The sequence below is a fragment of the Poecile atricapillus genome, chromosome 5 (genome assembly GCF_030490865.1).
Source record: "Poecile atricapillus isolate bPoeAtr1 chromosome 5, bPoeAtr1.hap1, whole genome shotgun sequence".
NCBI classification, from domain to species: domain Eukaryota; kingdom Metazoa; phylum Chordata; class Aves; order Passeriformes; family Paridae; genus Poecile; species Poecile atricapillus.
In genome coordinates, this window is record NC_081253.1 from 15,965,473 (window position 1) to 15,977,132 (window position 11,660).

Sequence of the window (11,660 nt, forward strand, 5' to 3'; positions counted from 1 at the left end):
AGGAGCGGCACTTGCTTTGTGCACATTACAGAACATCAGGAAAATGTCAAATTTACATAAAAATGATACAAACTCATTGGAAGAAACATGCATCCAATTATCGGCCCCAGCGCTGGCACGGCTCTGCAGCCAGAGGCTGGCCGGCGGCTGGCTGCAAGGGACCCAGCCCCGGGCCACGCATTTCATCTCTGGGTGTTTAACATCAAAGCCGCAAACAGCCTCAGCTCAGCTGGCCGCCGAGCTCGCCCGCTCCCTCCTGCCGTGCCACTGCCACTGTCACTGCTATTGCCACTACCACTGCCGCACCACTCGGGCACACGGGGTGCAGGGCAGGGGTGGTAGTGCCCAGCTGAGGCTGGGTGAGAGTCAGTCCTGCTCCTGCCATCTCCAGTGGGGAAGGGGCTGTGTGATTGCAGGACCCCGGTATGGCAGGGGCGCTGAGGGGAGGTGGGAGCACAGCTGAGCAGCCTGGAGTAGCAGGGATGGACAGCTTGCTCATGCAAAAACACCCAGAGATTTTTCTGGCGCCAGGTTGGGACCCTGTTCCTGCCTCTGTACTAGGCTGTCCCAGTGGGCCCTTCCCTCCTTTCTGTTCCCATAGTATGGCCACTGGCATCCCCAGGGCTGGGGGAAGCGACATCTGGCCCATTCCTCCTGCTGTGGCCCCTCAGCTGGGCAGCATGGGCTGGGCACAACAGCCTCCATTCTCCTGGGGCTGGGGGTACCCAGGGGGACCAGGGATAAACAGGGGGATGTAGGCAAGGGCTATCTCAGTGAGTGCCCGCCAGCCTTGCTGGTATCACGCCCTCCTGCCCAGGATTGATGGCCCATCCTGCGGCCCCTTCCCGGCACGCTGAACTCTCCATTTCTGTCCCCGCCACCCGGCGGGATTGATGTCTCACTGAGCACAGGCAGCGGCTGTAAGTCATGCCCGGGAACGGGGCTCCCGGCTCGTTACTCACCGGGCACCGTCACCACATGAGTTACAGCTCTGCCTCGTGCTGGGACACCTCAGTGGTGAGGGGTCAGGGCAGGGGTGAGAACGGCTGAGGCAGGGCTGGGGCAGGGGGCAGACCTCTCTCTCTAAGCTGGCACTCCAAGCCATCCCTCAGGCTGGCACCCCCGGCACACCCACATGCAGCCAGCTTTGTGCCTCTGTCCCTGGCTGGGAGATGGGCACGCGTGGCCCTGAGGAGTGATGCTGGGGTCCCGGCCAGGGGTGGAGGGTGGCACCGCAGCCGGGATTCCCCCGTACCACGCCCGCCAGCTGGTGCCCAGGCTGCAGCGTGCGGGGGAGGCTGACGAGCTGTTAATTACAGGTGCTGCTTGGCTGGTGCAGCGCGTCTCTGCTGCTCGGCTGGCAGAGCCGTGCGGCGGGTGACACACTCCATGATAAATTGATATCCCGTTTAGCATCAATTTTCCCTTCTCTGGTGGCAGACAGCTGTGCTAATGGGATGGGACAAGTGAAAATGAAATAACAGGCCCTGAGCACACCGGCACACGCCGCACTGTTGGCACTACTGCATGGCTGTCGCTCCCCAAGAGACAGGCAGGACCCCACGCACCCTAGTGTGGGAGAAGAACAGGGCTGGCAGCCTCCAGGCTGAGCTGCCTTCACCGTAGCTTCTGGTGCCCACCCGGGGTGGGTTTGTGACTTGGTGCATCAGCACTAGGTGCCTCCAACTCTGCAGCACCTGGAGAAGCTGCTCCTTCCACTAGGCTTTGAGGCTGCCACAGGAGGAGGTCTGGCTGCAGCATGGCCAGCTCTCCATGGTCAGCGTGAGATTGCGTGGCGTCTGCATCCGCTTGGCGTTCGCAATGCATTTAGAGGGTGGTGACTTGGCACATTTCTTATAGCACAGCACATAGCTAGGAACCAGTGAAGGATTTGGTTGGCATTCAGTGCCCATGCTATATTGGGCATTTGCAATGCACACAATGCCCGAGCTGATGTGTGCAGCATTCCTAGTGCCTGCGCCAGATTTGGTGTTTGCAGTAGCCCATGGCACTCTGTACCCACACTCACACACTCTTTTCGGTGTGCTCAGCACCAGCCACATGCTTGTTATCAGGAGTGTATTTGTCAAATTGGTGCCTGCAGCGTGTTTGCAGTCATGGTGTGTGCAGCTCTTGATGCCCACAGTTTGTTTGATAATTGCAGAGTGCTCAGCAGTTAATACCTGTGGCATCACTGTTATTTACACAGCCCTTACACTCAGTGTCAGCAGCGCTCGGCATACACGGTGTGCTCAGAGTGTGCACCCCGCCGCTGATGTGTTTGCAGCACCTTCGGTATCTGGTGTCAGCTGTGGTTTTGTGTTTGCCAAGCGCTCAGCAATCTCTCCATTCAAGGTGTGCCCTGCGTCTGTTCGACTTGGCATTTGCGGCGTAGCCCGTGCTCGCACCAGCCGGCTCTCGGTGGCGTGCTCGGTGTGTTGATTCCTGCAGTGTGATGAGTGTTCACAGCAGACTGCTGGCGCTGTGGTTGGTGCCCAGCACCACTGCATGTGCAGTGCCCGTGGTGGGCTCAGCCTTGGTGCCCGCAGCATGCTCCTGCTCGCTCCTGCAGGCGTGAGCCCTGCATCCCTGCCCATGATGTGGTCAGCACAAAGTTCCTGATGCTTTTGCCACTTACACAGCTTGCTGCACGGTGCTAGTGCTGTTCCTGCAATCCTGCCTGTGCTTGGTGCTGGATACCGGCCCGCTTTGGAGCAGCTGCACAGTCTGTGTGCACGGCTAGCATTAGCAGTGCCACCAGCCTGTGCTGTCCCTGTTGAGGCTCACTCCAGTGTGCTCAGAACTCACAGTCCATCATGCATCCCATGTTCACAGCACAGTTTTCTGTGTCTGTGGCACATGTGGCACCAGAGGTGCCCTCCATGCTCAGCATCAGCTGCCAGCTTGCAGGGAGCTGGAACTTCGTGCTTGATGGTGACATGTTTTCAATGGCCCAGCTCACCCTGGGGTCAGTGGTTCCAGGATGCTCAGCGGTCAGATGTCTTCCCTACTTGCAGTATGCTGCAGATGAAGACCAATGCGATGTCTGCAGTTTGTGACGTGCACTCGGTGCCAGCAGCATGCCTGGGGTTTGGAGCACACAGGGTGCGGAAGGCACCGCTTCCTCAATCCCTGGCACAGCGCGTGTGCCATGTTTGCCGTGTGCTCTACAGCCAGGTGGGCACTTGCCTTGCTGTCAGGGCTCATGGCTGATGTAGGGGCCCATGCAGTGTGCTCAGTGGCCAGATGTGTGCTGTGCCTATGGTGTACTCAGTCCTGGGTCCCGTTCTCAGTGGCTGCCTCCAACTTCCCACTCACGTTGCAGTCCCAGTCTGTCCACCACATCTCCACCAGCCATCAGAGGGCAGGGGCAGTCCCAGGCTCCCAGCCCCTTTGCCCAGCAGTCTGGAGAGCACAGGCAGGGTTCCCCACCGTGTGTGCCATCAGTGGAGCTATGGCATTAAGGCTGAGGTTTTAATCACACAAATGCTGGAAAATGGGGAGCGATGGTTCCCATGGTAACACTAACTCTGCCCCTTGCCCGTGGTGCATGGCTGTGCACGCGCAGGACCGTCACGGGCACCATGCAGCTGAGCTATGGCTGTCTGGGGAACCATAACTCCCAGCCTCCTGACTTGGGTGCATTTAAAACCTCAGCCCTATTGCTGTGCTGAGGCAGCTCTGCTGGCAGTTTACGACTCTGTTGTTTTTAGGAAAGCCAAGTGGGAAGCAGGAGCTGCCTTGGTGAAGTACTGCAGATGGGACAGGAGGAGCAGTCCAGGGCCAGGAGGAGCCACAGGGTGCTTGACCCAGCACCAGGTGCCAATGACTGCAGGGGTCAGGGTGGGATGGGGTCTGTGGGCACAGCTGAGTATGAGGGAGCAGCTGAATGATGTCTCTCAGGGCAGAACTGCATGCTCTGCTGGCTGGGCACACTCCCATCCAGCTTCTCTCATCCCTCAGGGATGGGATGGAGGAGTGGGGTGCGTGGGCACCATCCCTGCTGCCCAGTGTGGGTGCTCCTGGAGTGCCAGTGTTGTCCTGTACTGGGGCTACTTGCAGGCTGCACTTCTCCAGAGGGGTCTGAAGAGCCTGGAGATGGGCTTTCTGACACTGCTGGGTTGTCATTCAGCCCTGCAGCATTCATCACCCTTCCACTCTCATGCCAGTGCCCAAGAGACCTTGTCCCTGGTGCAGGGTCAGGGCTGTTTGGGCTGGGATGGGGCTCTCATCCTCCCTGCACACCACAACAAGGCTACATCCTTCTGCACACTGACTCTCCAGTATGGCACAGCTCTTGGCATGTCCCCTTGGCTGTGAGATGACATTCCAGCTGTGCCAGCTGTGTTCAGCAGCAGCACTTCCCATGCCTGCAGCTCTTCATGCCAGCATGCCAGCCTGATGGGGGTGTGTGGGGCAGGACAGGGACACCCAGCTGGTGCTTGGGGGCTGCATGCTGTGGCTGAGGCTCACCCAAGCATGGAGCCTAGTGCTGTTGAGACTGCCCACAGCTGGCTGCAGGGTGGTCCTCCAGCCCAGTCCAGTTCATCCATCCAAGCATCCCCCGCCCATAAATCAGAAAATTATGGTAGAGAAACCTTAGGAGCTCAAGGTCCTTCCAGATCCTTTTCCCTGAGGGTCTCCTGGCCTGCCCTGTGGTCAGGGAGGACTGTGGCTATGGTGAGCTGCCTGCCTTCCAGTCACCTCTGCTCAGTTGTTGCTTGGGAGGGGGTTAAGCAAGGGGTTGATCCTCTCCCAGCAGGACTGGGTGAAGCTTGTCCTCTCTGGCTGCAGTGGCTGGAGCATCTCCCAGTGCTGCCCCCCCTGCCCAGCTGCTGCAGCTCCCATAATGTATTCATCCCAGGATGCCCCGGTGCAGCTGCAATATAATTATTGGAGTTTAATACACCATTACCTTTAAAATTTTATAAACCACCAGGCAGGTGATGAGTGGTGGAGGCGGGGGGTCTCAGGCTGTGGACAGAGGGGCTGTGAGGGAAATAGTGCTGGGGACTATCCCAGCGAGGTGCTGAGCCTGTTTCCCTGCCACGCTGGTGTTTTTGCTAGCAGTGCAAGGCCAGTGGCACTCCAGGAGGGTGCACCACTGCCAAGCTGCTCAGCACATGTGGCCATGTGCCAGCCTGCCCGGCTGCCCTCCTCAAGATGGCAGGGAGAAGGGAGGACCAACCAGCTGCAGCAATAAAAGGCTATAAAACCAAATGACTGTCTCTGCACACTGCAGCGATGGCTCCCAGGGTGTCTTCCTCTTCCTAACGGTGCTGAGGACAGGGGGGACTGTGCACATCCCATTGCCCTTGCACAGAGCCAGGGCTCCTGCTGCCGTGCGGCCGCTCCCTGGTCACGTCTGCGACAGCCTTTCCAGCCGTGGGGGATGCTCTGAGGGTGGTGAGGCCATTTCCTCCAGTCCTCCCACGCAGGATTGGAGGGCAGCGTCAGCCAAGCCTGACCTGCTGCTGGTCACGGGCCAGCGAGCATTGCCAGATCTGGAATCAGGAGATGGGTGCCGGGATGAGCATCCTCCTGGGGATGCTGAACACCTTCTGTGCTGACATGTCTGGGCATCCTCCTGGAGAGGAGACTCTGTTTTGCTCCTCTGCATGGATCTGGGAGGCTTTTAGATTTGTTTTCTCTCTGTGAGATTGTTTGTGCAGTGCGATCAAGTGTCTCTCTCAGTTTCGGGGTGGTTTGTAGTGACAGGGTCGGAGAAGAACATGGACAGGGGGTGCTGGCTTTCAGCCTGGCAGAGCCAGGGCAGTGCAGGTCCATGGCATGTGTCTCAGATGGAGACCAGAAGCAGGGGCTGCTGCACATGGGTGGGAGCTACACAGCATCCACTGCCTATTGTCTCTTCCTGGACACAGGGGCAAGAGTTGGCTGGGTGAACATTTCTGGGAAGAGGAATTGAGGAGGGTGACAAGTTAGATCTCAGTGTTCACCGGGGTTAAATACCATGGAATCAGCCTGGGCTCAGCACAAACCCTTTTCTCCCATGATTAGGCAGTGTTTGGACCAATCATCCCACTGAGCTTCCATGGGATCTAACCCACCTCTGATGCAGGCAATGTCCTCTCAGCCATCAAACAGATGCTCCTACACCCACATCCTAATGAAACCCACTTCTTAAATTTCTGGAGGCAGGACCTTAAACTCAGTGTTGTTTTCTTGGCAGCAGCAAAAGGTGTCCAGGGCACCTTGTGCGAGCTCATGCACACAGCTTACAAAAGAGACTTTGTAATTGAGGTTTTGCGCTTAATGAAGGAATAAATTGAATGGGAGTGTTGTCTTTAATTGGGGTGTTGCATTAATTAAGGTATTGCACTTAATTGGGGTAAAGCATTTAATAAGGTATCGTGTTTAATGGGGGTAGTTTACGTAAATAGGGTCAGTGCATTAATGGGGTGCTGCATCTCCCATGCATCTGCTGGCCCTGGCGGACTTTTCATCTGTCACACTGGGCTAAACTGGGGACCAGGACCACCAGTGAGGCTGGTCTGCAGCACTGGAGCTGCTGTCTTCCCCATCCCAGCATGATGCAGCTGGTAACAGTGCTCAAATCAATGACACTGCTCCTACCCTGGTGTGTAGAGCTCCTTCCCACCATTTCCAGTCCCACCACTCCCAGTGGGTGCAGGAGGATGGTGCAGAGGTTTCAGCAAGTGGGGTGCAGGCAGCATTACTGCTCCTGTGCCCCCCCCCAGCCAGCTCCACAGCAGGCAGTGATGCCTGGCATGCTCATCACACACTGTCTCCAGCCCAGCTCTCCTGTAATTGGAGTGGACATCTTGTCATCCCACATCTCCCCACAGCCGAGGCTCTTGCCGTCCTTGCTGCAGAGCCTGACCTGCTGGGCAGGCGCCGGCAGCGTGCCGGGGAGGCCATGGAAGGAGGCTGTTCTTGTTAAGCCAACGTGTTTGCAAGGGTCTCAGAGGATATAACTTGCATGAGGCAGAGCTGAGTGCTGCGGCCAGCTGGGCTCCGCAGTCACGTTCCCTTCAATTAGATCAAAAGTAATGATTGCCCCAGATCCACTTCCCTCTGGGCATGGGGCCGTGGCCAGGGCCAGCTCTGGAGTGTGAGGAGCTGGCGAGGAAGATGTAGCAGCCAGCTCACAGGCTTGGGCTGGCAGTAGAAGCACTCAGCAAGCTGGATCCATATCCCTGCCAGTTTGGCCTAGCAGAGTATCAGGTGGGAGCTCCATGATGGACAGCTGCCTACTGACCACTACCAGGTTTGTAACTGTCCGGTCACCCTTGTCTCCCACCCTCCTGGGCTGCCCCTGCCACGTCATTCTTGGTCCCCTGGGCTGATCCCCTGCATCCCTCCTGAGGAGCTGCAGCCCTGCAGGCTGGCTGGGAGGGTGAGCTCGCTGCAGTGGCACAGCACCAGTGCTGGAGTGCAGTGGGAGTTTGGATCTTGGTATGGGAAAGAATCAATCCATTGGCTGGGTGACAAGAAAGGGAAATCGCAACCAAACCCTCATCTGGACTGGGCTAAGAATAGAAACAGCCAGTGCCTGTGTCTTGGAGAGGATGAATCACCATGAGGGTGCTGGAGGGCACCACAGCAGGGTCAGGTTCACCAAGCATCCCTCCAGACTGTGGGGCCAGCTTCTGCCGTGTGTAGACTTCACCTATCTCCTGCTGTGTTCTGTGGGTGTGTCAGAGCCCTGATCTAGAAAGCCCCCTCCTTCTGTGCTCAGTTGTTTTGTCCATGGATGCAACCTCTTAACCTCCTCCGCTCTCACCCAAACCTCCAATGTCTCCAGCCGGTCTCCATCACTGCTCTCTGTTACTGCCATCCTCTATACTCATTACAAGTAGTTTGGATTTTTCTTGATGTGTGTCCCGGACCAGACACAGGGCTCCCAGTAAGGCCTTGCCGCCAGCAAACACTTCAGATGCCTCACGAATGATTCTCCTTCTCACGCAGCCCTGAGCAACGTTGTCCTTTTCACTGAGTTCAGTGCCATTGCAGGGCTGCCAGACATCCCATATTAAACTGATAGATCCCATATCCCAAATGAATGAGGTTTCTCCTATTTTCTGCTAACTCCCAGCTGCTTTTCCAAGCATCTGCTTGGCTGCTGGGCATCTGGAAACACAGCTCCTGCTCACACAGATAACTGCACCTGCAGAACATGTCCTGCCTGAGGGTTCCACCCCTCTGCGTGCCTTGTTTATCCACCTGGGATTGTCCTGGGGTTTGGTGTTAAACTCAGACAAGCTGATGCTGCCCACTGCTGAGCCAGGCTCTGTCCTGCCCTCCTGCCCACTTGGCAGCCCTGCCCTCCAGCCGCTCGCCCTCTGCTTGCTGGGCAGATTTGCTTCCCGCCCCAGCCCAGCTCTTGTCCTTTTGAATTGTATCTGATTGTTTTCAGGCCATTTCTCCGATTTGTCAACATCATTTTGAATTCCAGTCCTGTCTTCCCTGGCACCCGCAGCCTCCCCCCATCATCTGAGTGTAGTACATGGGCCCTGTGCCAAGTCCCTGATGATCAGCATTCCCTTGACTGGGGGGCAGAGGGGTAAGCAGGAGAGACTCCACTTTCCCAGTCTGCTGGCAAGCCCTTGGCTGGCTCTCCCATTCTGTTGGCTTGCTTGCACGGTGGCTAGTGAAGTCAGCACAGGAGCCCAGGTCATTGTGCTTCTCCTGACTGTTAGCATCATATCCAGGGACTGGATGAGGGGCCATCAGGGGGCAAACAGACGCTGTAGCTGCAGCTAGACCCCAGGTGAAGGGGCAAATGAGCCCCACTACACACCACAGAGTCCCCCATGTGCAGGCACTCAGCCACAGGTGAGAGGCTCTGGTGTGGAACCTTGAGGACCTGCAGGTGGGGCAGCACCAGCCATTCCTAGCTCATGCTTTGTTCTCTGCCTTGTCTGGTCTGAATAGAAAGCAGACCCTAAGTCCTACTGCCGAGCTTCCCAAGCCGTGCTGCTTCCCCACTCCCTGCACCTCCACCCCACTGTCTCTCCCAGCATGCTCTCTCTTCCAGAGCTCCCTGGCTGTGAAGCCAGTCCTCCCCTCTGCAGGGGATGGGGCTTCCTATGGGTGCCACTCACTTGGGCACATCTTGATCCCAACCCATCCTGGCTGCATTCTAGCTTTGGCTAATCCTGCAAGGGGATGAGTCCCCATCACCCATTTGCCCTTGCTGGGTGGACAGGCAGGAACAGAGTAAACAGGAAAGGAAGGAGAGGACAGCCAGGAAAGGAGACAGGAGAGGACTTACATCTTTGGCCACACAGGAGGGGACCATGCTGTGGGGATGGTGCTGAGACATGTCCTCAGTCCAGGTGGCACTTGATAATGGAGCTGAAGATGCCCAGAGAAAGCAGGGGAATGTGATCCCCTTGGTATGGGGGACAGGGTGCTGTGGGGAGCCAAAGTACAGTCCTGCTTCCATGCTGTGGCTGACCAGCACACAGGACACTGGGCTCCAGCTGGTCCCACACTCACACAGCTCAGTTTGCCCTGTACCTCGGGGTCTGCATTTATGGGGTGACCTGCCTGGCAGACCCTCCGTGCCTTCATGTCCCTCGCAACCACACAAGTAGAGACTACACATCCAGCTCTGCAGACCAAAGACCCAGGGCTGGCCATTGCCTGCTTCCATGGAAACTCATTGCCACAGGATCAGGCCCTTTCTGTCCATGGTCCTTGCTGGGCCAAGCATCCCCCAGAGGTCCAAGGGTCCCTGTGGAAGCAACTGGGATCTGGTGGCTATGTGGCTGGGGCACCTCTGGTGGCAGCAGCATTTGGGTCACCTGCCCAGCCTACTCTTACCATATCTTTCTGATCTGGAGGTGCAGGGCTGGCATGTGCATGCTGCATCCCTTGGGCAGGGAGAAACAGGCGGCTGGGGCTGTGCGTGCTCCTTGCCGGAGGCAGCCTATCATGCTGTATTGACCCACACAGAGGCAGAAACATGTGTGCCATGCACAGATCGATGGGAAGATTGAAGATGCATGTGCGCTTGCCGGACGACTGGGGAAAGCTTTGCCGTTGGCATTGGCAGCACAGTGAAGGTCATGCTGACCTGCGGCGCAGTCCCCGAGGAGAGGCGAGGCCTCTTGTCGCGCTCATGGGCGGCTGTCTCATCACTTGTCCTCCGGAGACCCTGGATTCCCTGCCAGGCACGCACCTTCTCAGCAGAGCTATGTCTGCTGGGGTAGGGGGGGGAACCCGGTGCTGGGCTTGTTCTGGGGACAGGGAGCTGGTGTTTCCCCCACCACTGTGCCACAAGGCAGTGTCACAGAGGGTTGCTTGACTTGTGAGTGAGTGGGTTGGTTCAGCCTTTTTAGCTGTGCAAACCCTCCGTCACCAGCTGGTGAAACCACGGCAGGAAGCTGGAAGAGATCAAAACTTGCTGGCAGAGGTGTTGTGCATCGGGAACAGACAGACCTAGGTGCCGTGTGGTTGGTGCCTCAAGGTTGAACCCATCACCTCATGACTGAGCCACGCAAGCAGAGCCCCACTGCCGCGGGCAGGACGGGGCAGGAGGGCACCCTGCTTTTCACACTGCCTGCAGGGCAGTGCTGCCACGGGGGCTGGGTGCTGCCTGGGGCTGTGCGCAGGTAGCTTGTCCTGGAGGGAGCAGACCACGGGAGGAGCAAGGGCTCGGCAAGGCGGGACAGGGTGAGGGCTACCCCGGCTCAGCCTTTCTAGTGGAGCTGGTCACTGCCTGTGGTGCCCCCCACTTCTCGTGCGCTGCCGTGGAACAATGAGGAGCAGCGAAGGAGGGAGGGAAGAGGGACAGAAATGAAGCCGGATGAGCCCATCCCGGGTGCACAGCGAGCGCAGTGGACAGGGGGGCAGCGGACACGGGGCGCGGGAGGCTCTACTGCCGCCCTCCTGGCTCCGGGGCACCGAGGAGCACGGCGGGGGCGGGGGGAGGCACGGGAGAGCGCACCCCTGGCGCCCCGTGTTCAGCTCCGCTCCGGCGGCGTCTCGCCGGCCGGATCCCGCCGGGACAGCCGGGGCCGGGACCGGGACGGCCGTGACTCGGCGCTGGCCGCCGTGGGTCGCGGCAGGGAGGCGGTTAACGGCCAGGGAGCCGCCGAGGCAGGAGGAGTCCGCAGGCGGGCGAGCAGGAGGGGGCCGCCGGGCGAGCTGCCCGCAGGCTGCCCGCCCCCGCCGAGCCGCGCCGCGCTCTGCCCCGGGGCGCACGGGCCGGCGGGGCACGGCGGGGCCAGGCGGAGAGCGCGGCGGCAGCGGAGACGGCGGGGGACAGGCTTCGTGCCCCGCCCGCCACGGCACGGCTCGGCACGGCTCGGCATCGCGCGGCGCGGCACGAACGACTCGGCATCGCACGGCGCGGCACGGCTCGGTTCCGCTCGGCACGGCTCGGCTCCGGCAGCTCCCGAGCCATTCAAACAAGTGGCTCCGGCAGCACTTCGGGGCCGGAGCTGGGGAGCGGGCGCAGCGTGGCTCCCTGCCCCGGAGGCGCCGGGCCCTTCACACTGCCTCTTTTCTCTGACGCTTGCTCTTTATTTGACGATGAAATAATGTTGACATGTCTTGAATTATTAAGTATTCCCTGGATTTTATTAGCACATGATGCCTAAATGCTGCCTGTATCTGCTGGGGTCTTAACCAGAGAGGAGCGAAGGAGAGAGGCAGAAAGACAGAGCGAG